Source organism: Sciurus carolinensis, chromosome 4 (genome assembly GCF_902686445.1).
Source record: "Sciurus carolinensis chromosome 4, mSciCar1.2, whole genome shotgun sequence".
Classification (NCBI taxonomy): Eukaryota; Metazoa; Chordata; class Mammalia; order Rodentia; family Sciuridae; genus Sciurus; species Sciurus carolinensis.
In genome coordinates this window covers 42,153,574-42,178,649 of record NC_062216.1, presented here as the reverse complement: position 1 = coordinate 42,178,649, position 25,076 = coordinate 42,153,574, and the positions used below count along the sequence as shown (strand labels likewise).

General features: G+C 37.9%; 1 pseudogene; it reads right to left on the bottom strand.

Moving 5' to 3' along the window:
- Positions 1-18,856: 18,856 nt before the first annotated feature.
- LOC124983631 (heterogeneous nuclear ribonucleoprotein A1-like) lies at positions 18,857-19,809 on the bottom strand (annotated as a pseudogene).
- Positions 19,810-25,076: the final 5,267 nt, after the last annotated feature.

Here is a 25,076-nt window from a genome sequence, read left to right as displayed (position 1 = left end):
AACAATTCTCAAATTTTTTTCTAGTATGTGACTCCTCAGGTCCATATCTTGAAATTCTTTACCAGTCTTGGTTTGGCAGAGGGCCAGTTTACTGACCCATAGAGAAGACTGAACATTTATCTTTTAAGTTATGCCTATTTCCTGACAGCTTTCTACTTGTGCCCTGAGACAGTTAAATCACAAAGAGTATAATTCTATAAATCCAAGTATGTCACAAATAAATATGGTTCTAGGACCCAAGGTATTATGAGAGAATACAACTGAAAGGATACCCATTTAGCTTCAGTCACCCCATTAAAAAACAACCCACTCCTACTTCATTTAGCAATCAAAACACAGGTGAAGTACACTAGGAAATGCCACGTTGCTAACATGTACTCTATTCCTTAAGCAATATTGTGGATGCCCTTTAAACCTGTAGGAAACGTGTGGTCTCATGGTGTTATAAGTTTTCCCAATTCTGGAAATGTTATCATAACCTACACTCACACTGAACAAAATTGACAATTGTGATATGGAATGACGCTGGCAAATAGGAGGAACAGAAGGTATTCGTTTGGTGGAATGGGAGGTCCCCAGCTTCACAAACCCCCACAGGAAGGTCAGCTGATAACTATCCACAGAGAAGAACACTCTGGTGAAAACCCCAAACTTGGATATAATTTTGAGTTACCTGTGTGGTGCGCAGAATGGAATAAAAACTGCATGAAAGTGGCAAGAGAAACTATCTGGCTTTGATTGCGTTGCTGCGCCCCTCCCCCTAAGTTGCCACAGTGCCATACAGTGAGGATTTTCCCCAAGGAACATGGTTTTTACAGAGAGAAAAGAGAACTGGAGGTGGACATCTACATTCCCTAGCATTCTGAGATGCTTTCAAGGAAACCCACTCTAGTCTCACATCATGGAGATTGCAGGGGGAGATGGCATGGTTAGACCACCTGGGATCAAGTAGAAAAAGCAAGGAGATGAAACCCACAGTGATTAGCAAGAAGATTAGATGATCTTTCTGGTAGTTCTGGATACCTGCCAGAAGTAGTGCCCAGTCAGAAGTACCAGCTAGTAGTATATCCCATCTGCAAAGTCAAGTCTATCACACCCAGTAGTAGTGGGAAGTTCTACCTGATTTGAGTCCTTAGATGGTCAGACTCCAGGACTGTCCTCAGACCCGATCTTGAGGCACTGTCTACGAGAGAGCTGACCGCAAATTTGAACGAAAATCGTTCAAATTTGGACTAGATCTGCCACAGTAGGCTTTTAAAGGGTTTAGCTCATCCTGAAAAGCCTGTCCTAAGGCCCCACCTAACCAGGGAGGCAAACTGTAATGGTGCCTTTCTACTGAACATAGTGACCAGTTCTGTCCACTTCTGGTCAATGATTTCGCTTAACCTCAGGAACACTCCTGCAAACCTGTCTAACTGCTAAACTCAAATAGCAGTGTTATTCAGCAGGGAATATACCCTGGGACCCAGCTGATTGGAGGTGGTTGATTGCAGTACCCATTCAGCAACTCAACTTGACGGCAGAGTCAGCCAGCTGTTAAGCAAGCTCTGACTGTCTCCAGGGTTGTTGCCATTTAACCCATCTAGAATCACAGGTTAGACTAAGTATGAGGGTTTATCCCTGCCGAAGAATATCTGTAAAACAAAAGGTGACTGTTTCCTCAAATACATAGAAACTGACATAAAGACTCAGAGATTATAAAGACTCAGGAAATCATGACACCCCCCAAAAGAAACTAACAAATGTCCAACAATGGACTGTAAAGAAAGGGAGATACATGAAATGACAGAATTCAGAATACTTCTCTTCATAGTAATCCTCTTCAGTGAATTATAAGATCATATGAGTAAAAAATTAAATGAAATTTGAAGAACAATACACAAAAGGAGAATTTTGACAAAGACATAGAAACAATGAACCACTTGGGAGGCTGAGACAGGAGGATGGCAAGTTCCTCAGCAACTTAGTGAGACCCTGTCTCAAAAAAAAAAAAAAAAAGTTCTGGGGACATAACTCAGTGGTAGAGAGCCCCTGGGTTCAATCCCTAATATTGGTTGAGGGAGAGGAGGCATAGAGATGAACTCTGAAGAGGTTCCTTAATTTACCTGAAACAATGCCTCTAATTAATGGCAAACCAGGCTTAGAACCCAGGTATCAAATGATCAGTCAGCTCAGTGCACTGAATTCTGCTACATCTGAAAGATGTCTTGTGCCCCATGCTCAATGAAGAATGTCTTGTAGTTTGTAAAAAACAAACCCTTTATGTAAAAGAGATGAATATGAACAAACAAAAACCTTTTTTTTCCTACCTAAAAACTGGTGGTCCCTCTTAGTGCTATTTGGTACAGGATACTTTGGGTTTGCCCTGGAGGCAAAATATATCATTCCCTTGACAGAAGCCAGGCCTGGTTGGATCTATTGATGTGACTCCTAGGATCATCGTTGCCATTATCAGTTTAGTTCATCTGGTCTAGCTATCCATAACAAGAATCCTTTTTCCGGAGTAAAAAAGTCAATTAAAGAATTATTAGACAAAATGAATAAACCTACATCATAGAAAACTGTATATACTTTTTTCATACAGAAAACATAAGCCTGAATTAATAATAGTCAAGAAACAAAATATACTGCGTATTATGGCTATGGCATTATGGTATTTGAATTTTTCATGCATTGGTATTCATGAAACTAGATTCAGAACTGGCAGAGGTCTCTGAACTAGCCCTTTTGGGTTCTCTTTCTGTGTTACCGGGATTGTACGTTAAGGCTGATCTTTATTTTTGTCCTGTGCTGAGCTATGTAGGATTGGTTGCTTATGTGTATTCCAGTGTTGAATAACAATTGTGGAGAATTTTATGGCTTTCTGATAGCTCTCAATGTTTATGTTTAAGTAAAGACAGCTTTTTATCAACTTATTAACTTAGTAGATATACAATATTTATAGTATAATATCAACTTTGTAGCACATAATATAATGATATACAATAAAATGTATACATTTTGAAGGTAGAGATCAATGTGTTTTGACAAATTACACATCAACATAATGAAGGCACAGAACATGTATGTCATTCCAGAAAGTTTCCTCTTACCCCTTTTGTCAGTCAGTTTCACCTCTCTCCTAGAGCCAGGGAATATAATGAACTTTCTGGGACTATATATTAGTTTTGCTTATTTTTGAACTTTATATAAATGGAATCATATAGTATAGACTCATTTGTGTCTGGCTTCTTTTGTTTGGCATAAAATATAGCATATTTTATCAAATATTTTTTGGAGGGTGATTTCATTCAATGTGTTCTACAAAAACACCAATTGATTGAAAATAGTTGGAACAAACTTCTCTGTTTAGTGTCTTTTGATTGAAAATAGTTGGAACAAACTTCTCTGTTTAGTGTCTTCTCCAAGCAGTCTCCCACAGAGTCTGTTACAAGTTTATGGGTTGTCAATTGGAGGAATTCAGAGGTCAAGGTCAATTCTGAACTAAAAAGGATTACTCACCAGAAAACATTCTAGTATTTCCCATATGTAATGATTAAATGCCTCCAAAGCTGCTACTATCTGAACTTTAAATGCTCCATCATTCTGTGGTCACTGGTAAAACTGGAAGCAATGAGGATTCTTTTCCTGACTTAGCGACTTTGGGTCTAAAATGGCCTTTCTGTAAAGAAATCCAGGTAAACTGCAAAGAAGAAGAGATTGGTCTCTGGTGCCTTTCCATTATTCTTTCTGTTCACTTCTTTTTCCACACTATCCGCACCAATCCCTTAGAAGCCAGCAATCTCCCACTGTCATTCCCACCCAAGCATGCCTTCCGAATCTTTCTGTGTTGATGAAACCTTCTTCAGGGTCTTATTTCACCACGCATTGCTTTAAGTCACCACTTTTGACAAGATTGGTTGACCAATTTCACTTGAAGTTATTCATGCAGCCATGTGTCCGGCACCATTAGGTGCTAAAGGCGAGTAGCATTGAGCTCTAATGCTCAATGAGTCCATGTGGTGGTGGAGGACGTCCATTTAACAAAGCTAACTCAAAAATGTCTTTTCCTGTGAAGGGTAGCTCTTGTGTGCTTGGGAAAGAGAGGAGACTTATGGGACACCATTTGTGAGTGTCACTTGGCCACCACTCCTCCCAGAGTTATGTACTCCCAACTTTGTGGTTACACTTTGCTGTTAGTTGTATTCTGGAATGAAGAATATAAACCCTCTCATGGTCATGCTGACAGGGCTGTGTGAAAGAAGGGAGGGGGAGTTTGTATCAATATGGGGAATTCTCCTAATGGACCTCAGAGTCCTGTCCCAATGTCCCCACCATGCAAAGGTATGTGGAAAAATCAATGGAATGACTTAAAAACTGTCTCCTAATTATGATTTTTCTTACCATCCAAAAGAATAATGCCCAAGTAGTTAAATGGTGTGTGTGTGTGTATGTAGGGGGTGTGTGTTCCTCTTAATTGTTTAAAGAAGATTATTAATCAAAATAGCCTATTAATAAAAATAGTATTCTAAGAGAATTTTTCAAGACCATGGAACATTAAATTTCTATATTAAATGTACTAAAAGTGTGTTTCCAAAAATTAAAATTTAAAGGTTATTTTCTTCCAGAGACAGGTTTTTAAAAATAGCTATTAAAAGGTATTTGGGTTTATCACTTTTATTTCTGAGGCCTGAATATTAATATAATACTATCATTGTCAACTAAAATAGGAGAGAGCTATAAGGAACACAGCACAGAGCCAGAGTTCAAGTGATCTGAAATTACCTTCATAGGATTTTAAGCTAATGGAATAGGAAGAGATATGGAACTTAAGAATATATAAGGATATATTAACCTTCTCTCAGAGGTGACATAGCAGATGAGAAGAGTGCTAGAAAAACTTGTGGGTTTAATGTGATGTATTCAGACAAATACCTCCTCAAAAATGGTATCTGAATGGATAGATTGGTCAGGAAATTAAGGTTGAAAATGAACACTGCTGGAAATGATGAGTTGGGAAAATGAATGTGTTTTTGCTGAGATGTGAAGTGGAGGAAAAAGGAAAAAGGAATATGATTTATGAAGATTTTGCGATCTGGTACTACACAATGTGGACTGGTACCAGTGATTCGGCCTCTAGATAGATACTGTCATATCATGATTTACAACCAGGGATCTGGGAGTGGGTAAAGAATGCTATTTGCATTGATCATACAGTCTTATTTCATTGGAATTTAGATCTTTAAAATAAATGGAAGGCATTTGATAACATTTGTATAGTAAATTTCTCGGAATTGATTATAAGTGATAAAATAAAAAGAGGTTGAAAATGAACTAGTGAAAAGATTAAAAAACTATAATTGCATGAAAGTAAAACTAGTTTATTCAGCTCTGGATCCAGGCTCTATTTTCTTATGGTTTGACAGGCAATTTAAACCACAAAATTAAACAGTAAAGGATATGGCTTTAAAAATAAATGAATCTGAAGAGCCATAGCTTTTAATTTTTTTAATCTTAGAAGACATCAAAACTTCTTGTAAATATACTGTGTTGTTCCAACTTTTCTTTTACTTAGCAAAAGCTTTTGTTTGCAGAAGTTTATAGTGAGTGACTGATGTGGATTTATAGTAAGATTTTGCCACTGAAGAATAGCTTTAATGAAATATTTGGACTTACTGTCATTCCAGAACCTCTATTGAAAAGTTGGATTTTTTTCCTATTAGCACATTTTATTTGTAATTTCTTGAAAATTGCTCCCTCTTTTTCTTGCCCCCTCTCCCTGAGGCAAACAAAAGATGAGTTTTCAGGTATTCTTAATGATCGCCCAAGAGTCCCTAGAGTTAAGGGCTGGAAATGTACTTTTATCATAAACCAGAGTGAGAACTGACTCTGTGGGTGTGTGACCTCACATGGGTCTGTCTGCTTAGAAGGGCCCTGCACTTAATTTAATGTTCTGTGGTTGTAGTCATGAAATTCTTAATAATTTTTGAACAAGAGGGCCTGCATTTTCATTTTGCAAGGGCCTCACAAGTTAAACAGTCAATCTTGCTGATAGTGACATAATAACTGACATTTATTGTGTTCTTAGTACGTACCAGGCTTTGTTTTAGGTTTCTTTCATGTGTCACCTTATTTAATATTTGTACCAACCCTCTGGGTTAGGTGTTATGGTTTCCACTTCACTGATGAGTGACTGAGCACAGAGATGTTGAACAGGCAACACTGGTAAGTGCCGGAGTAGAGTCCAATCCACAATTGCATGCTTCTGGAGCCATTTCTCCTCATGGCTAACTCTGCTGCTTCTGACCCCTTAACTTTCTCTTCTATTTCTCCTTCGAAATTCTCATTGCTGGTGGTGTGTTAAAGTAGGTAACACCTACAGGAAACTGTAAAAATTTGCTTGCTGAGAATGCACTTGACAAATACAGATATGTGACCTGAAGAAGTTCAGCATCTCATTTAATCTCATTTGAATTAACTAGCCGTTACCTTGGGCAGGTTTTAGATGTAATGGAAGGAAGAAGGGGAAGAGAATTTTTGTTTTGTTTTGTAAGAGAAAAGGTAGAAGAGTGCCGCCTGCACCCTGGATGATCAGCATGGGAGGATGGAGAAGGGATAGGAACTGGGCAGGCTGGCAGACTAAAAAAATAAAAGGGAAGTACAATCCATGTTGCTTATTTAGCAATTTGATTATGGCTGATGCCAGGGAGACAAATGCATAAGGTTTTAAATTGGTTTAGGAGAACTGAGTGAGAACAACATTTTTCTGATTTGCAGGTGGTGGAGTATATGAATACTGGTGGTGTGTGGCTGGAAATGGTTAATGCAAGCCAAATGTTGGGAAATGCAGTGAGACACCTTCATGCAGCTGGGACTGGGCTTGGGATTTACAAGCAAACTGGTTTCAGGCCACTCGGGTGGGGGGCCACCTTGCTGTCCCTCAGATATCATGTGGTGTGTGGCACATAGAAGGCACTCAGTAATATGTGAGTAATGATGACTGAATCTAGCCATTTCCCACTCTGCCATTCATTTCTCACCTATTACTGAGTGCCTACTCTGTGCCACACACTAGATAGGGATCCGAGGGACAGCAAGGCAACCTCCCTGAGTTCAAGGCAGGGTCAATATTTAAAATCTATTTTTCTGAATGACTGATTGGATTCATTTGTAAGTTATAATTTGTTCTACTGCTCCATCTTGACCTTCGACCATAATCCTTGATTCACAGAGTAGGGCAAAGATCTTGAGCACTTGTGTCTTATCTGGTGTTGCATCCCCCGGGTCTAGTACACTGAATCGATGATTGAATGTTAACAACATGGGATAAAAATTGAAGTTAATCTTTGAGGTCCCTTGTTAGGCTAACTACAGTGCCCCCAGCCCACTGATGTTTTATATCCCGAAACTTTCAGATGAAGCCTTCTTGCTTTGAGTCAGCTTTTGAGCTAAATGCTGGTATGATATGTGATATTAAAAAAAATGTTGATTTGGCCTTCATCCTGGCACAGGGTTCCTGAAATCCTCGTAATTTCAGAGATAGGGATGAGAAGAGCATCTTTTGTTATTCGTGGTAAGATAGTTTCAGTTATACATGAGTTTATTCTGAGATAACTCTTTTTGGGCCCCTAAGTAGCTTCAGGGTGGGGGCTGATCACCAGAAGAAACAATCCTATAATTAGAAGGCTGGGACTTTCAACCTCAGCACCCAACCTCTGAGGAGGTGGGAGGGTTAGGAGGTAGAGTTAATCTCAAGTGTTCAATGATTTAATCAATCTTGCCTGTGTTATGAAAGCTCCATAAACCCCCTAAACTATTGGGTTTGGAGAGCAGCTGGGTTGGTGAATGCATTTGTGTGCTGGAAAAAGTGTCAACTACCCAAGAAATCCTCTGCCTTCTGGACCCTTCCAGGTCTTGTCCTATGTATCTCTTCATCTGGTTGCTCATTTAGGTTCTTTATACTTTTCTTTATAATAAACTGGTTCAGTGAGCTGTTAAAACAACTTATTGAACCCAAGGAAGGCATTGTGGGAATCCCCCAACCTATAGCTGGTCAGTCAGAAGTATGGACTCATGATTGGCATCTGAATTAGGTGTGGAGTCTGTGTGAACTCTGGGTTGTTGGTGTCAGAATAGATTGAACCGTTAGACCCTCAGTTGGTGTCTGGAGAGTTAAATTGGTGAGTGGTATGGAAAAATCCCTACATTTGTGTCAGACGTTTTTTGAGTGGAAACAGATTGTAGTAGTGGCTGATCAACTAGGTGAACAAATTTTTTTGCTTTGAAGACGAATCAGTTAAGTGGAGGATGTGAAGTATATACCTTCTAGACAGTGTCCTCCTTGGAAGGTTATTTTATTTTCCCCTTTAATGCCATTAAATGTAGAACCCAAAGAACTGGTAGTCATGTTATTGTAGTTAGTTCTATGGTGTCTTTGCCATCCCTAATATTTCTATTATTGGCTGGACTGGTAGAGTACATCACAGCACTCCTGAATAGTATTTTCTACATGGAAGTCTAAGTACATGCCTCCTTTCTGGAGAGTTTACTCTCTTTGACTCCCCTGACTCCCTCAGACCTGTATTTCTGAGTAAACAGGATAAGGACTGTCGTTCATCGTTCATCAGTGTTTTTAAAAAGTGACCTTACTACAGTTTCTTCTGCTTATTCACTGCTGACTTCAGGGAAATTTTATCACATTTAAGATGGTTCACTACTCATCTCTGGCCAAAAATGTTTTAAATTTCAGGCATTGAGCTAAAAGATGTGATATCCTAAATATGAAGGAATAGCAAGAAAATACTGTCAAATATTAAGTACTTTTAAATCTGTTACACAGAAGTCAAAGAACTTGCAGGTGGTTTAATTTCATTCTTTTGACACTCTAAAATTCAGACATTTAGACTTACAAACTCTATGTGCATAGGGAGTCTGTCATCTTGTCTGTAGCACTAGTTTATATGCCTGCTGCCCACTACTGTGCCTGGAAAATACTAGGAATTCAGTATTTGCTGGTTAATTTCTTTGCATTCTGATCTTGACCTTGATTTTCAAAGACAGTCAAAATTATTGATAATTAAAAGTCAGATTCACTTATTACTGCTAGTCTCCCACTGTGTACACTTGAAGGAGTAATGGATTAATTCCCTAGAATTACGAATAGGGCTACTGGGCACATTGAGGAAAGGCAAGAGAATGGGATGCAGAAGGGTAACCATTGCTATCATCCTTGTTATCCCTGTTTCCCTATTTTGTTGTGGTACTGGGGATCAAACTCAGTGTCTTGCACTTGCACACTAGGCAAGTGCTCTACCACTAAGCTACTTCCCTAGCTTTTTGCTTGAATTTCACTTTGAGGTAGGGTCTTGCTAAATTGCCTAGGCTGATCTCAAACTCCCCATCCTCCTGCCTCAATCTCTTGAGTAGTTGGGATTACAAGGCAGTGCCACCATACTGGCTCTTGTTTCCCTGTTGAATATGGGATTAGAGGGAGCACTAGGGAGGAGGAATTTTCAAGGGGAACGTGTGGAATGAAAGGGCCTGTACCAGTTGGATGTGCATGAGTCTTGTCTGCCATCTAGCTATTTCTCTCCTCTGTCTGAACACCAGAGAAAGAAGCATGTTGTCTAAAAGAACATCGAAGGGATGCAGCGCAAACAAAGGACATGCATCTGTTCCATGTGGGGGTGTTGTCTACTAATGAATTTGGCAGAGGGAAGTGCTTTTGAAAAACACAGACTCCTAAATTCTAGGAAAACATTTTCTCTTCCTCTAAGAACACTCAAGAGGCTGTGCAGTTACTTACCTGTTATTCAGTGGTATAATTCTCTGTGTCTGTTAAAAGTTTACAAGTGAACAGGTGCAAAATATCCATGTGGTGTCAGGGCACAAGGGGGCAAAGCACCCGCAGACTGTATCAGTTTTGACAGTGCTGGCATCTGCTGTCTCTGTAGGTCGCCAAGGATCTTACAAGTCATCCTTTGCTTTCTCAAGCATGCTAGAAAGGTAGAAATTCTCAAGAAATTCCAGGTTCAAGGTGAGTTTGAAATTGCATGATAAGTTGCTCCTGCTAAATCCATGTTGCCTGTAAGCCACAACCTTTGAAATGAAACACATTTCACAAATGGGGCTTTCCCAGCATTTCTTTCAGAGAAGCAGTGTTCCTATTTCCTCTAATAAGGTAATAAGCCTGAAAATGCAATGTAAGCCTCCAGGGTACATGATTAGAGAGGCTTGCCCACACAGACTGAATGAGTGCCTGAGAGCAACGGAACCCCTCCCAAAACACAACTCCATTGCTGTGGAGGGGAGTCTTTGGCTAAGTCTGTTGTTCTGTTTCTGTGGAGGAAAAGAAATAGGGAAACTGGGTGTCGGGAATGTTGACTTCCTACAGCAAAACCAGACTGCAAAGAACTATTTTTAGAATCTGTAGCAATGAAACACTTGTTTCTCACCACACAGAGCAAATTCTAGAATGGGATTATAGAAAGTGTGCCATACTTATGTTGTGATGCTTTTGAAATAAATAACCAAGTCAGTGTTTTTTTAATATATATATTTTTCAGTTATAGGTGGACAATACCTTTATTTTATTTTTATATGGTGCTGAGGACCACACCCAGTGCCTTATATGTTCTAGTCGAGTGCTCTACCACTGAGCCACAACCCCAGCCCCACTGGGTCAGTCTTGAAGCAGGACATAAAACTTTATTTGCCAGTGGGTCAAGGGGTAGAAACCAAGTTACCTCAGTATACCTTGACCCCTTGCAGAAGGTAGGGTATCTCTTCTATAGCCCCAAACTGCAAGCTTCCCATAAGTCAAAACCTAGCCATGTAAGTGGGTCAGAACGATCCAGTTCAGGGTACAGTACACTGCCCAAGAAAAATGGAGAATATCTTACAAGTGTATTTCTTGATAATGTATGATATAAAAATAACAAACATTTTTCAACTGCCATTCTTTGCCAAATAGGAAATGCTTAGCAGGAGGTGGCAGGGGTGGGATTTTCTCATGGGAGAAGCATTTCCTAATGTGAAAAGGAGTTTCTGGGTGAAATGGAGTTTGTCTGGTCAAGGCACATATAGTTTGGCCCATAACACTTATAAACTGAATGGACTTGCTGCTTCTGTCCATTGGAGTAGGAAAGGAATTCTGACCAGACAGAGTCTAAAAAATAGTCAATGTGAAGGAATAGGGGAGAAATGACTTTGAATGAAACTTGACTTTCCTTGAAGTCCTGACTCTTTTCAGAATAAATATTGGTATAGAGCTGGATTTCTGCAGATTACAAATGATTCTTCTCACTTGAACCTGGTAGGCTCAGTTGGTAAAAAAAAAAAAAAAAACCCAGGGAAGATTTTTTGTGATCATTATTTCCAGGAAACTTTATCTTTGGTCAGTGCATATAGTGAAAAGAATCATGATATGATAAGAATAATAGTATTCAATTAACAAGGGCTTTCCATGTACTAGGTAACTGTTACATTTGGATGTGAGGTGTCCTCCAAAAACTCACATGTGAGACAATGTAAGAAGGTTTGGAGGAGAAATGATTGGGGTATAGTCTTTAAACTAATCAGTGAATTATTCCCTGATGGGATTAACTGAGTGTTAACTAGAGGTAGGTTGGTTATGACTGGAGGAAGTAGTTAATTGGGGTCATGACTATGGGGTATGTATGTTGTATCTGGAAAGTGGAGACTCTCTTTGCTTCCTGATCAACATGTGAGCTGTTTTCCTTTGCTACAGTCTTCTGCCATGATGTTTTGCCTCACCTCGAGCCCTGAGGAATGGAGCTGGCCTTCTATGGACTAAGACCTCTGAAACCGTGAGCCCTCAATTAAACTTTTCTTCCCTAAAATTGTTCTTGTCAGATCTTTTAGTCATAGCAGTCAAATAGCTAAGATGGTAATATTCTAAGTGCTTTTACAAAGAAGAAATAGTTTCATGCTGCTTCATGTCATTCCCACCGAAAGCAAGGGAAAACTCATATTTAATGGAGACAGATATACAAAATACTTGGATTTACTTGCCTTTCACAATTAGTCTTTCATAAAATTTCCCTAACGTTAATTTTCACTAACGTTTTCAGTCATTGATGTTTTGTATCAAATAGTAATGATTGGAAGTATCACAAGAGTTATTTGGCATTTATAAATAGTTAAGCTGAAGCTCCATCAAGGCAAGATACTTAATGCAAACCTTGTTTTAACATTTTCATGTTTTTACTTTGCATCTGAATGTACTGAAGAACCTTTGAGGTTTTGTGGGAAAAGTTCTTCCATCAGCAGGAACATGAACTTATTTAATTGAGATCAGCATTTCTGCTTGTAAAAGCTGGCATGTGGGGAACTAAGGTTGTTCCTTTATCCACTGATCCTGAGTGGTTGACCTGACAGATAATGGCTGTTACTTCCCTAATAGCTCTGACTCTAACTCAGAAAAGTTGCCTCTTTAAAAAAAATTTTTTTTAATAGAATGAAACCATTAGGGCTCTAGGGTTATCTGTCTTTCTGGGCAAAGGAAGCTTCTCTGTAATATTATTTAGCAGGAATCACAGCAGTAGTAATAGTGGTGGTGGTGGTGTAACCAGGACTTAGAGGAACTGTTTTTCCTGAAAGCACTGACCCTTAACATAGGCCTGCAGATGCCCAATAGGTAACTAAAAGCAGGATAAAGTTTGGCATCTGTGCCTTCATATTGTTTTCATCTTCTTTATTACTTAAAAGTTTGAGTCAGATTCCTGCTCAGCTTTGCCTGTAGGCATGTTAATCATTTAAAGAGTGTTCATCTAAAAACTTGTAATACAAGATTTATGAGCTCTGAATTTACCTAACCAATCTCAACCCCTTCAAGACTTGGAGCTTCCAGTTTCGGATCTCCAGAGTGGCACCTAGGAGTGTTTGGTCCATGTCCTAAACATTGCAGGAACAACAGGAGCAATCCTCTCATGGGAACTGAGTTGCCTGCTTCCAGGATACCAGATCTGATGGATAAACATACTGAGCAACAAATGGAAATTGTTCCCTCAAGTGATAATGACTTCTCCAGAACCACCTCTCAGAACCCAAACAGGCAGTGATCAACCAGATCACAGTTTGACCAAGACTGCTGAGTTATATACACCTCTCACCCTGGCTCCAATTCTTCTTCTGTTTAAACCTATATAGCTCATGGTAGTACCCCAGAGATGGCTGAGTTGCTGGATCTCACTTTGCCTTTTTAATACAGCCATATTGGTCAAAGTTTCCTTTCCAGCTTTTCATCATTACCTTTTTTGCTTGGTTTTTGGACCAAGTGGCTGGACCTGGTTGGTTGGATCCCCCTGAGTCAGGCCTCTGGCCTCTGGACTGTGATGCTGTGTTGTGAGTGTGTGCATACGTAGGATGGAGGGAGTAGGAAGTGTTTCCTTGATAGAGTGATTTTGAGAAAATGGCTTGGTTTCTAGAACTTTACTTGAAGAATACTTTAGAAATATATCTGTTCATTGAATATTTCAAGCAACAAATCAGCCAGTAAAGCTGCATTGCAGCAGCATTTATTAAAAAAAATGCACGTGGCATAGTAGTGAAACATTAGTGGGACTTTGTGAAATGAAAGAAATAAAAAAACAGCTTTATTTTCTGACAGTATTTATAGGTTTTTAGGGCCCCCATTGCCATTGCTTTTTAAGTTGCCTTCTCTGACTGATGATGTGTCCCAGATTTGGTTGCTTTTCCCCACATGTTAATTTCAGATGTTTTTCACTGGGTGAATATGGATTGATAATATACAGGAAAGTCAAAACACACAGGAGAATTTTAATATATAGTGAAAAGGTTTCAAGTTGTAAGTGATCTGAGAACTCAGTCCTCTTACCCACTCTCTGTTTTATTTAACAACTCCCAGTCTATTAAGAGTTTGCTTCACTCAACGATTTCATGTTAATCATCTTTTGTTTTATAGCCCTTTATTTTCCTGCTGGAATCAATATCCCATCAACTTCACCGACCATCTACTTCATGATCTATGAGATGGTGCTAGTACAGGGCTGAATTTATACCAGAGCAATTTGCTTTAAATGTTACCAGCTCTTTATCCAAAACATTTCTTCCAGTTTATTGTCATAATTTTACTACTTTTCACAAAGCTGCTTCCCATTTTTAGAGAGTGAGTGACAAGTGAAATGTAAGACGACTATATAGAAGATATAGAAGTTGGACTTGAAAACACAAAAGTTAAATCCACGAAATGATGTGGGTTAACAGAAGTGTTGGCTCTGTTTCATACCATGTGGTCCTGGAAGATAAGCTTGATGGATTCATTTCCACCTTACTGGAAAACTGGATCACTGCAGTGAGACCAGTTTTTTGAGCAGTGTTGGATCCTGCTGGGATATTCAAATTGCCTTGATTCAAGCAAAATTAATCAATTTTGGTGCCTTGTAGATGTATCATACTGATAATCTGGGACCCCTTTCTTTCTCTATGGTTACTCTCAGTTGGCTGGGTGGCAGCTGTCTTTCAGATCATTAGTATAAATCCAAGTTGCACAACACAGGGGGTTCTGAGTTCTTTGCAAAGATTAATTTAGAAATTAAAAGTGCATTATCTCCCTCTAAAAATACATTATCCAGATTGTGATGCCAGTGTTTTAAATAAAAAAAATGACTAAGTTACTGCCCTTAATCTTATCACTGCATGTAATTGCTATCACTGTGAAGAGGGCCATGGATTCTTTCTTGATATCTGTTCTAAGTGGCCTGAGAACTCAGTCCTCTTGTTGTATTTAACAACTCCTAGTCTGCTAAGAGTCCATTAAGATGTTGTATATCACAAAAGGACTTTATTGGTAATGACAACACCTGTGCTTCTCAAGTGCAATCCTATTTATATTAAAACAATACTATTTCTTCTTAATGGAAAAATTGCCTTTCAATCTGGGTGGACGTCTAATTTCTAGCGTCCATGATATATTTGTTCTAAGATTTCTTTTTTCATTCTGTTTTGAATATTGTGGTCAAATAGCGAAAAAGCAAACTGAATAGGTACTCAAACTTACTTTCTTGTTGAAAGGGAATGGCACACTAGTTTTAGAAATAGGATTCTAAGAAGACTTCTGGTTTCAGCCTTTTCCTTTGTAAAACAGGAATAAAAATTTCTCTCCTTTAAAAACTAAATTAATAGCAAAAATCAGACTTATTTTAAAGGAAGTAGAGCATATGAGGATTGTACAAGACAATACAGGACAACATGTATATGTGCAGTTACATAAAAATTGTATGAATATTAATTATACTTTCACTAATGTACTCTAACTTTGATCAAGTCTTCTTATTTTCCCTGTAACTCTTTCTGCATTTGACCTCTATATTCCTTTTATCGTTATTTTTCTACCTATCACCTTCTTAACTCTGGAATTTTGAAATCACCTTTTACAGCTTGTCATGTCTGTTGGTCACAAGCAGATATTGTTTAAAGTAGCAGGTGACATCACATTTTTATCTGACCATCTTAGTGTCTTGGTGACTACCATGGCCATATTTGGGGATAACTCCCTTCACTAAAGAAAAGATTGCTTCATAAGATGACTTCATTTTTTTCTGAAAAATTATATAGAACTAGACCAGCCTCAGTCTGTACAGTTCCTGCCAAAATTAATTCAATTTTGATTTTGTACGCCACAAAGTTCTAACAGATTTGTCCTGAGAATAAAGACTATGTACAAATGAGTCTATTTGTAAGAGTTTTGTCTCTCACTCATAAATAAAGGAGGAAGTTAAAGCTATTTATTAGGCAGCAATTACTCAAAGGCAGTGTCATGCATTTATAGAAAAAACTCTTGTAAATCTAAAGAAAACTGATTTAATTGCAGTCAGGATAGATTTAACACAAATTATAAACATCTTTTCCTCCCTAGAAAGCAGAAGCTTTATCCTTTGTATTTTATAAGACATTAAACTCAGCTCTGAAGTATTACTAGAGCGTTTTATTTTTACTGGCAAAAACATTTAAACCATGTGATAAAATCCCACCATTTACTAATGATGTATGTCTTTGAAGCATAACTCTTTTCACTGAAGACACAAATTATATTGTGGATGTGATGCTGTGCTATTGAAAGATGAATTTTTGATATGATAATTAATAATGTTGGCAGATGAGAAGACCAGAGGGAAAAGACTGACATCTGGACAGCTAAAATGTAGAAGAAAGATTAATTTAAAGATGAGCTTTCAGGAAAGAATTATTTTTAAATCACAAATTTAAATACGAGTAAGTGGACCATGACTTTTTTGCATTTACAGGCACAGAAATCCAGGGTTGCTAGAATTATGAGGTCAAGGATCAGGTGACAGGGAAGAGTTTGGATTTAACTTGATTTGTCTGGGAACCCAGCAGAAAAGGACAAAGTATTCCAGGAAGTGGGTATCAACATGGTTGTTCAATAAAGTTATGCAATGTGACAACTGGTAGCCTGAGATGGTCCCTCCATTCCTCCTCTCTCTGTTCATGGTTGCTGCTCTTACCACCAAAATGCAGAATGTAAGTCTCCATTCAAGTTGGCCTTGTGACTGCTTTGACTAGTAGAATGTAGCTAAATGGCAGGGTGGGAATTCTAAACCAGGCCTTAAAGGGCTTCCATTTCTTTTCCATTTCCTTTCCTTTGCTTTCTCTTGAGACTCTTACTCTTAGAAACCATATAATGAGAAACTCAAGGTGTGTGCAGAGTGCAGGTGAAAGAGGATTGAAATGCTCTCCTAGGTGCCCCAGATGAGCTCACAGCTACTGCGTAGCACCAATGCCAACTATATGAGTGAGTCATTTTGAATATTCTGTCCCATTTGAGTCCCCAAATAATTTAACCTCAGGTGTTTATTACATGGAATAGAAAAACAACCCAACTTAACCCCAAAACCCACAGCATCATGGAAAAGGCTACAGGATTGCTTCCACCCCACAGGAGGACCTTCTTTCAATCTCTGAGGTCCCTCATAGACTGGTCATGGCACTGGGTGTCAGAGTAAATTGTTAGAAGTTATCTCCCCAGATAAGGCTTTTGAATATTTCTGATTTACCTGCTTGCAGAGAGCTTGTGCCTCCATAGTTTTCTTTAGTGTAATAGATTTTATCATTTAAAATGGGTGATTGGGAGAGTGCTGTGCTGATAACTCAGGGAGACATGATAACAAGCCAGGGAACCTCTGGTAGGTGAGGTCAGAAGGTTAAGAAGTTGTCACTTGGAAAGGGGCATTTCCTCAAATTCTCATAGGTCGATGCTGTTTGTGGAAGACTTTTATCTGAAAGTCACAGAGTTCTGAGGGAACCGCCATCATTATTTAAGCAGGAATATAATGCTTTCATATTCTAACTCATGGGAATGCAAACTTTGTGCAAGAGCTACTCACACATTTGTACTTTATGTTAGTTTTATGTTTAGCTTTTTTTCTTCGTCAGTTTATTTGTAGGCCTTAAGAAATTTGGAGGTTTTACTGGGTATAATTTCAGGCTGTGAGAAGACCCTCTTCCCGCAACTAATCACTACCTACTTGTTCCTCGAAATTCTGTAGTAAGTGTTTCTCATTGCATTTGTTTAAAGTTTTTATCTCTGCTAGAACACAAGACTTAGGATAGTGATATGTTGTTTTTATTTAATCATTAGATGATTGTTTTTTGTTTTTGTTTTTGAAAATACCTATCCACAGGGATACTAGAATAGAGGGAAAAACTCCACCTAATCTAAGACATATTTTAAGTTTCTGAAACAGAACTTTAAAAGGTCACAGGATTGAGAATGGGAAGTTATTTTAATTTACTTTTGGATCCAGAGATAGTCGTAGTATTCCCACTACGTACAAAAAGAATGGTATGTGTTGTGTTTACATTGGCAACTACTGTCATTGTATGAAGAAAAAAGTTTTGTCCTATATTGACAATTAGTTTACTAGAAATATCAGTGAATTATGTGACTTCGAAAGAATATGTAAAAATGTTTTTATCATTTCACTCCATGTGCATGATTTTAGTTAATGAAAATATTTAATATTTCCTCACATTTTTAAACTGACAAAATGTGTAAGTTTTCGAAATTTTAGTTAGTTTTTTTTTTCAGATCAAATCAGGGTTTATGCTTTTAGGTGTAAATCTGTTTTTTTTTTTCCAAATGTCTCATTTTCCCCAAACTTTATATTTTTTATTTTTGTCATGGATTATTTAAAAGCATCAATCTAATTCTTTTCAGTAAGTTTAGGTCATCATAAAACCACTATGTTAGGGAAGGAAAAAAGTTTTAAAAGAAATTTGATTTGAAAATAGTGTCACACTTACGAAAAAAATTATGAGAAAAAGAACAGTACCTAAACACCTGTATGCCCTTTACCCAGATTAAGCTACTATTAATATTTTATTTTATTTCATTTTTAAAAATCATAATTTATTTTTAACCGATATGTTAAAAACATAAAACCACATGATGTTTCCATACATATATTATACATGTATAATGTTTAAATCAGGATAAACATGTCTGTCTCCTCATTCATTATTTCTTTTTTTTTTTTTTAAGACACATTTATTCAGCATCATGATCAGACTATGACACTTAGCAATCAACAGCATGGATGCAAAAAAAAAAAGTCTACATTAAAACCCTTTGTTGGAATGCTTTACACTTTCCATAGAACAGAAACTAAAATAACCTGTTATACAATTGGTAACAAATACAGTCCTCGAGTTTTTTTGCCCATACACAAGAGTATTGTCTAAACCATGCCTTCTTTGTAGCAGTTAGGCCCTGCCACTACTGTGCTTGGCTGAGTTCACAAATCTGTTGTAACCTGCAGTGTCCCTGTCACTTCTCTGGCTCTCCTCTCCTGCTAAGCTTTGTTTCCTGGCAATATTAAAACCTTCTGCCACTGCCATAGCTACTGCTGCTGCTGGAACCGCCATACACCTTGGTTTCGTGGTTTGGCAAAGTATTGGCCTCCACCACTGTGAGGTCCAGAGCTTCTGCCTCCAAAGTTTCCACCCTTCATGGGTCCAAAATTTGATTGTTGTAATTGCCAAAATCATTGTAGCTTCCACCACCTCCAAAATTGCTTCCATCATTACCAAATCCATTGTAGCCATCCCCGCTGCCACCATATCCACCTCCACCACGGCTGCCACCAAAGCCACCATGACCATTGAAGTTCCCTCCATGACCAAAATTGTCATTTCCACCAAAACCACCTCCGTGACCACCACCAAAGTTTTCAGAACCACCTCGATCTCTTTGACTAGATGAAGCACTAGCCACCTCTTGCTTTGACAGGGCTTTCTTCACTTCACAGTTGTAGCCATTCACAGGATGGTATTTCTGAATGACAATCTTATCCACAGAGTCATGGTCGTCAAAAGTTACGAAAGCAAAGCCCCTCATCTTTCCACTACCTCTGTCAGTCATGATTCCAATAACTTCAATTTTCCCATACTGTTCAAAATAATCTTGTAGATGATGTTCTTCAGTGTCTCCTTTAATGCCACCAACAAAGATCTTTTTCACAGTTAAGTGGGCCCCTGGTCTTTGAGAATCTTCTCTTGAGACAGCTCTCTTTGGTTCTACAACTCTTCCATTCATCTTGTGAGGTCTTGCATTCATGGCTGCATCTACTTCCTCCACAGTGGCATAAGTGACAAACCCAAAGCCCCTGGAGCACTTGGTGTTTGGGTCTCTCATTACCACACAGTCCGTGAGTGTCCCCATTGCTCAAAATGGCTTCTCAGACTCTCATCAGTTGTTTCAAAGCTCAGCCCTCCGATGAAGAGCTTCTGCAACTGTTCGGGCTCTTTAGGGGACTCTGATTTAGACATGACGGTAGTAAGAACAGAGACTTTAATGATGCTTTTTCGGCGGTGTCCATGGGCAGAAACTCATTATTTCTTCATGGTGAAAACATTCAAAAGTCTTTCCTGTAGGTTTCTGAAATATGCAGTGTATTCTTCATATCTATCATCCTGCTCTTCAGTATAGCACACCAGAACTTCTTACTCTTATCTAATAGTAACTTGGTAAATGTTGATCCACTTTTCCCCATCCCTCCCTCCCACCTACTCTCCCCAGACTCTGGTAACCACCGTTCTACTCTCACCTTCTATGAGGTCAACTTTTTAATATTCTACTTGAGTGAGAACACATGGTACTTATCTTTTTGTGCCTAGGCTTTATCTTTGATCAGTGGGTATAGTAAAAACAATTGCATGATATGATAAGAATAATAGCATTCAATTAGCAAGGGCTTACAATGTGACAGGTAATGTTCTAAATGCTTTTACAAAGAGGAAATAGTTTTTTATTCCTTACTTTTACTTATGATCTTTACTTCCATCCATGTTGTTGCAAACGACAGAATTTCATCCTTTTTGTGGTTGAATAGTATTTCACTTTATCATCTTTTGTTTATCCATTCACCAGTGGATGGGCACTTAGGTTGTTTCCATTCTTTTGGCTGTTGTGAATATTGCTGCAATGAACATAGAGTGCAGATGTCTCTTTGACATACTGATTCAATTTCCTTTGGTTGTCTATCCAGTATAAGGATTGCCAGATCATGTGATTGATCTGTTTTTAAGTTTTTGAGGACCCTCCATACTGTTTTCCATAATGGATTTGTATTCCCAACAGCAGTGGACAAGTGTTCCCTTTTCGCTATATCCTCTCTGGCACTTGTTATCATTAACCTTTTTGATAATGAAATGAAGTGTTATCTCATTAAGATTTTGGTTGGCACTTCTGTAATGATTAGTGATGTTGAACATTCTTTCATATATCTGTTGGTCATTTTTATGTCTTCTCTTGAGAAATGCCTATTTAGGCCTGTTGCCAGATTTTACATTTTTTTTTTTTGTAACTGTTTGAACTCCTTACACATTCTGGATATGAATCTCTTGTCAGATGTAGAGTTTGCAGATATTTCTCCTGTTTTGTAGGTGGTCCCTTCACCTTGTTCATTGTTTACTCTGCAGTTTTTAGTTTGATATGATACCATTTGTCTATTCACTTTAGTTTCCTGTGCTTTGGGATTTTGTTCAATGGAATCCTTGCCCATCCTATGTTGTTTCTCCTATGTTTTCTTCTAGTGGTTTCATAGTTCAAGTCTTATGTTTAAGTGTTTAATCTGTTTGAATTGCTTTTCAATAATGGTGAGAGACAGGGGTCTGGTCCCCATGTCTCCCCATGTGTGCATGAGTGCATGTGTGTGCGTGTGTGTGTGCGTGTGTGTGTGTGTGTGTGTGTGGCTGTGTCTGTGACATTGCTTTTCCTTTTCCTTTTCTTTCTTTTTTTTTTTTTTGCGGTGCTGGGGATTGAACCCAGGGCCTTGTGCTTGCAAGGCAAGCACTCTACCGACTGAGCTATCTCCCCAGCCCTCCTTTTCTTTTTTGAGGGTAAATTGCATTCATCCTGGCCCTACAAACTTCAGTGTATATTTCTGAAGAATAAGAATATTCTTTTAAAATATAGTACAGTTATCAATGTTAATAAATTTAATGTTGTTATAATCTAATCTATTATCCATATTTCTATTTTGTCAGTTGGCCCAATAATGTTCTTCAAGACTTTGTTCCTTCTCCAGTATGTGATATAGTCTAGGAACAGGTTATTATGTCTGTTAAGTATCCTTTAGCCTGGATTCCCATAACTTATTTTTGCCCTTTTTTATAACCTTGACATTTTAAAAAGTCAAATTTTTAAAAAATTTTAAAAAAGCAAATGTTTCTTTGTGTTGGCCATGGTTAGAATTAGATTATGCATTCAGGCCAGATGTGATGCATATCCTTTTCTAGAGGTTTATCACATTATGTCCATCTGCCCTTTGATGTTGTTCATTTTAATCACCTGATCAAGGTGTTCTCTGGTTTTTATGTGTGTGTGTGTGTGTATATATGTATGTATACACATATATGTACACATATAGTACATATACAGTATATATACATATACAGTGTATACATATATGTATGTATATATATGAGTATATTTATTTCCCCTTTGCAACTATTAAGTTATCTCTGGAGACCATGCACATATGCTGCTTGTGAAGTCTCCCCCTAACTTGACATCTACTGGAGACTCATGCCTGAACTCGAGGTATTGAAAAATGATGACTTCCTCCTTCTAGGATGCCTTCCACCCTAACCAATGGATACTCAACATTCTGAGTAATGCTGAGTAATAAGCAAGATCTCTCTTCTTTCTGCACTAATTTGATATCGATTGATTATTGATTATTGGGTAACTCTACTTTTCAGCTGTCTTTAATTGATTACTATTGCCAGTTACTTTCATATTCCATTTCTCCCAGATTAGGCCCACAGGAACACCTTTTGGCTTCCTCCTGTATCCTTGTGATACATTCCCCTCATTTTTTTGAGCACTTGCTTCCCTTTGGAACAACTGGATGTTCCATGCTCATCTTGTGTCCACCCTGTTCTAGCCTAATGTTAACCAGGAGCCCTGCTTCTTTTAGTGGTGACTGTGTTAAGGTCAAAGATCTGGATAGGAGGGTAATTTTTGGTGGAGTGAAACTGGATTTAGAATGCTTTTCACTCCAAATTATATTTAACTGCTACAGCCAAAGTGATGTCTGTATACCTTTATGAAAGCCAAATAGCTAATTTTCTGCTTTACACTAGTATTTTAAGTTCAGATGACTTTACCACACTGGGGTAAATATTTGAGGAACTTATCTAGATAATTAAACCCTCAAAACTGCTCTTGAGAACAAGATTTCAAGTTTTTCTCTTCATAGTCTATTATTATTACCTGTGGGACAAATGTAATGTAATTGTGGATTCCTAAGAGCACAAACCGTGTTGCTGGGTGTGGATAAAATTATGACTGCATTCTTTTTATGTTTTTATCAGTGCATTATACTTATACATAGTAGTGGGGTTCACATTTCAACATACTCATAGATACATGTAACATGATTTGCTCCCTTTTAATCCCTAGTACTTTCTCTTTCCTTCCCCATGATTCCCTTTCCTCCCCCTGATACCCCCTGACTTCCATTTATTTATTGGGGCTTTTTTGGGGGGTGTACCAGAGATTGAACTCAGGGCACTCAACCAGAGCCACATACCCAGCCCTATTTTGTAGTTTATTTAGAGACAGAGTCTCACTGAGTTGCTTAGCACCTTGCTTTTGCTGAGGCTGGCTTTGAACTCAAGATCCTCCTGCCTCAGCCTCCTGAGCAGCTGGGATTACAGGTGTATGCCCCCACACTGGATTATTTATTGTTTTTAAAACTGGTGCATTTAAGTTATGCATTAAAGTAGAATTCATTGTGATATATTCATACATGCATATAACATAATTTTATCAGTTTCATTCCACAGTTCTTCCCCCTTTCTATCCTTTTTGATCCCCTTCCTCTACTCCACCATTTTCCCTTTTATTTTCAGGAGATCCCCTTTTAAAACTCTAAATTTCTCTCTAGCTTCTGCAGTTGAGAGAAAACATTCAACTCTTGACTTTCTGAGTCTAGTTTATTTCACTTAACATGATGTTCTTCAGTTCCCTTTATTTACTGGCAAATGACATAATCTCATTCTTTTTTTAATATTTTAAAAATTTTTACAGACTGTATTTTTTAAAAATATTTTTGTCAATGGATTTTTATTTTATTTATTTATATGTGGTGCTGAGAATTGAACCCAGTTCCTTGCGTATTCTAGGCAAGCACTCTACCACTGAGCTACAACTCCAGCCCTACAGACTGTATTTTGATTCATTGTACACAAATGGGGCACATCTTTTTGTTTCTATGTTGTGCACAAGGTAGATTCATACCATTTGAGTAATCATACATGTACATAGTGTAATGATGTCTGTCTCATTCCACCATTTTTCATACCCGCTCCCTCTCATTTTCCCACTATATAATCTAAATTTCCTCCATTCTTATTTATGACTGAGAAAAACTCTGTTGCGTATATATAACACATTTTATTTATCCATTAGTCTGTTGACAGGTACATTAGGCTGGTTCCATAACTTGAATATTTTGAATTGTGCTCCTATAAACATTGATATGCATGTGTTACTATAGTACACTGATTTTAGTTCTTTTGGATAAATACCAAAGAGTGGGATGGCTGGGTCATATGATGGTTCCAATTCTAGTATTTTGAGGAATCTCCATTTTTCTTTTCAAAGTGCTTGCATTAATTTTTGTCCCACCAACAATGTATTTGTACACCCTTTCCCCCACAACCTTTCCAGCAATTGTTATTTGTATTCTTAATTGATAGATTAGAAATACCTTGGAGTTTGATCATGAAATTCTATAATTTCACTTCATATCAAACATTATTTGCTTATTCTTATGCTGTTTGGAAAATTCTAAGACTAAGAGCATTTTGAAGTATTAAGGAAAAATGTGTGTGTATGTGTGTGTGTGTGTGTGTGTGTGTGTGTGTTTGTTGGGTGCAACTAAAACCATAAGGTCTTGATGCCAATGGGAATTTAACAGTTCAAAAATAGAATGTAAAAAGTAGAACCATAAAAAATCAGAATTGGAATTGAATCAAGATTGACTGTATCACTGTGGGATATGTCATGAAATTGGATATTAGGAATATAATGTCACAACCTAGGGATCAGGGATATTGGATAGAAAACGTGATACAATTTTTCTTTTCTGAGAACAGCTATGTATGTGTGTGTGTGTGTGTGTGTGTGTGTGTGTGTGTGTGTATCTGCATATGCTGCAGTTTTGTGATAAATGGAATTTTCTGAGGAGCTTTCATGTGAGGATGAAGTGGATTTCTACTTCCTCTTTGGAAATCTTTGGCTTTCTATCAGTAAGGTGGCTAACCTTTAGAGATCTATCACTATGCTTTTCTTTTTCTTTCAGAAGGATACCTTTGCTTTTATGCAAGCATTCTGATGGTTATAGAAGCTAAGTTTTGCTTTTGATATTCACAATGGGATTTCTGAGTCTACCATGAACCAAAAGGCCATAATTTGGAGAAGTAAAATGAGTTTTCTAAATTTCTTTAGCTTCTATTAACATATTGTGATCTGCCTTGATCACACAGTTTTAATACAAGTTATGGGGTGGAGAGAACCACAGTAT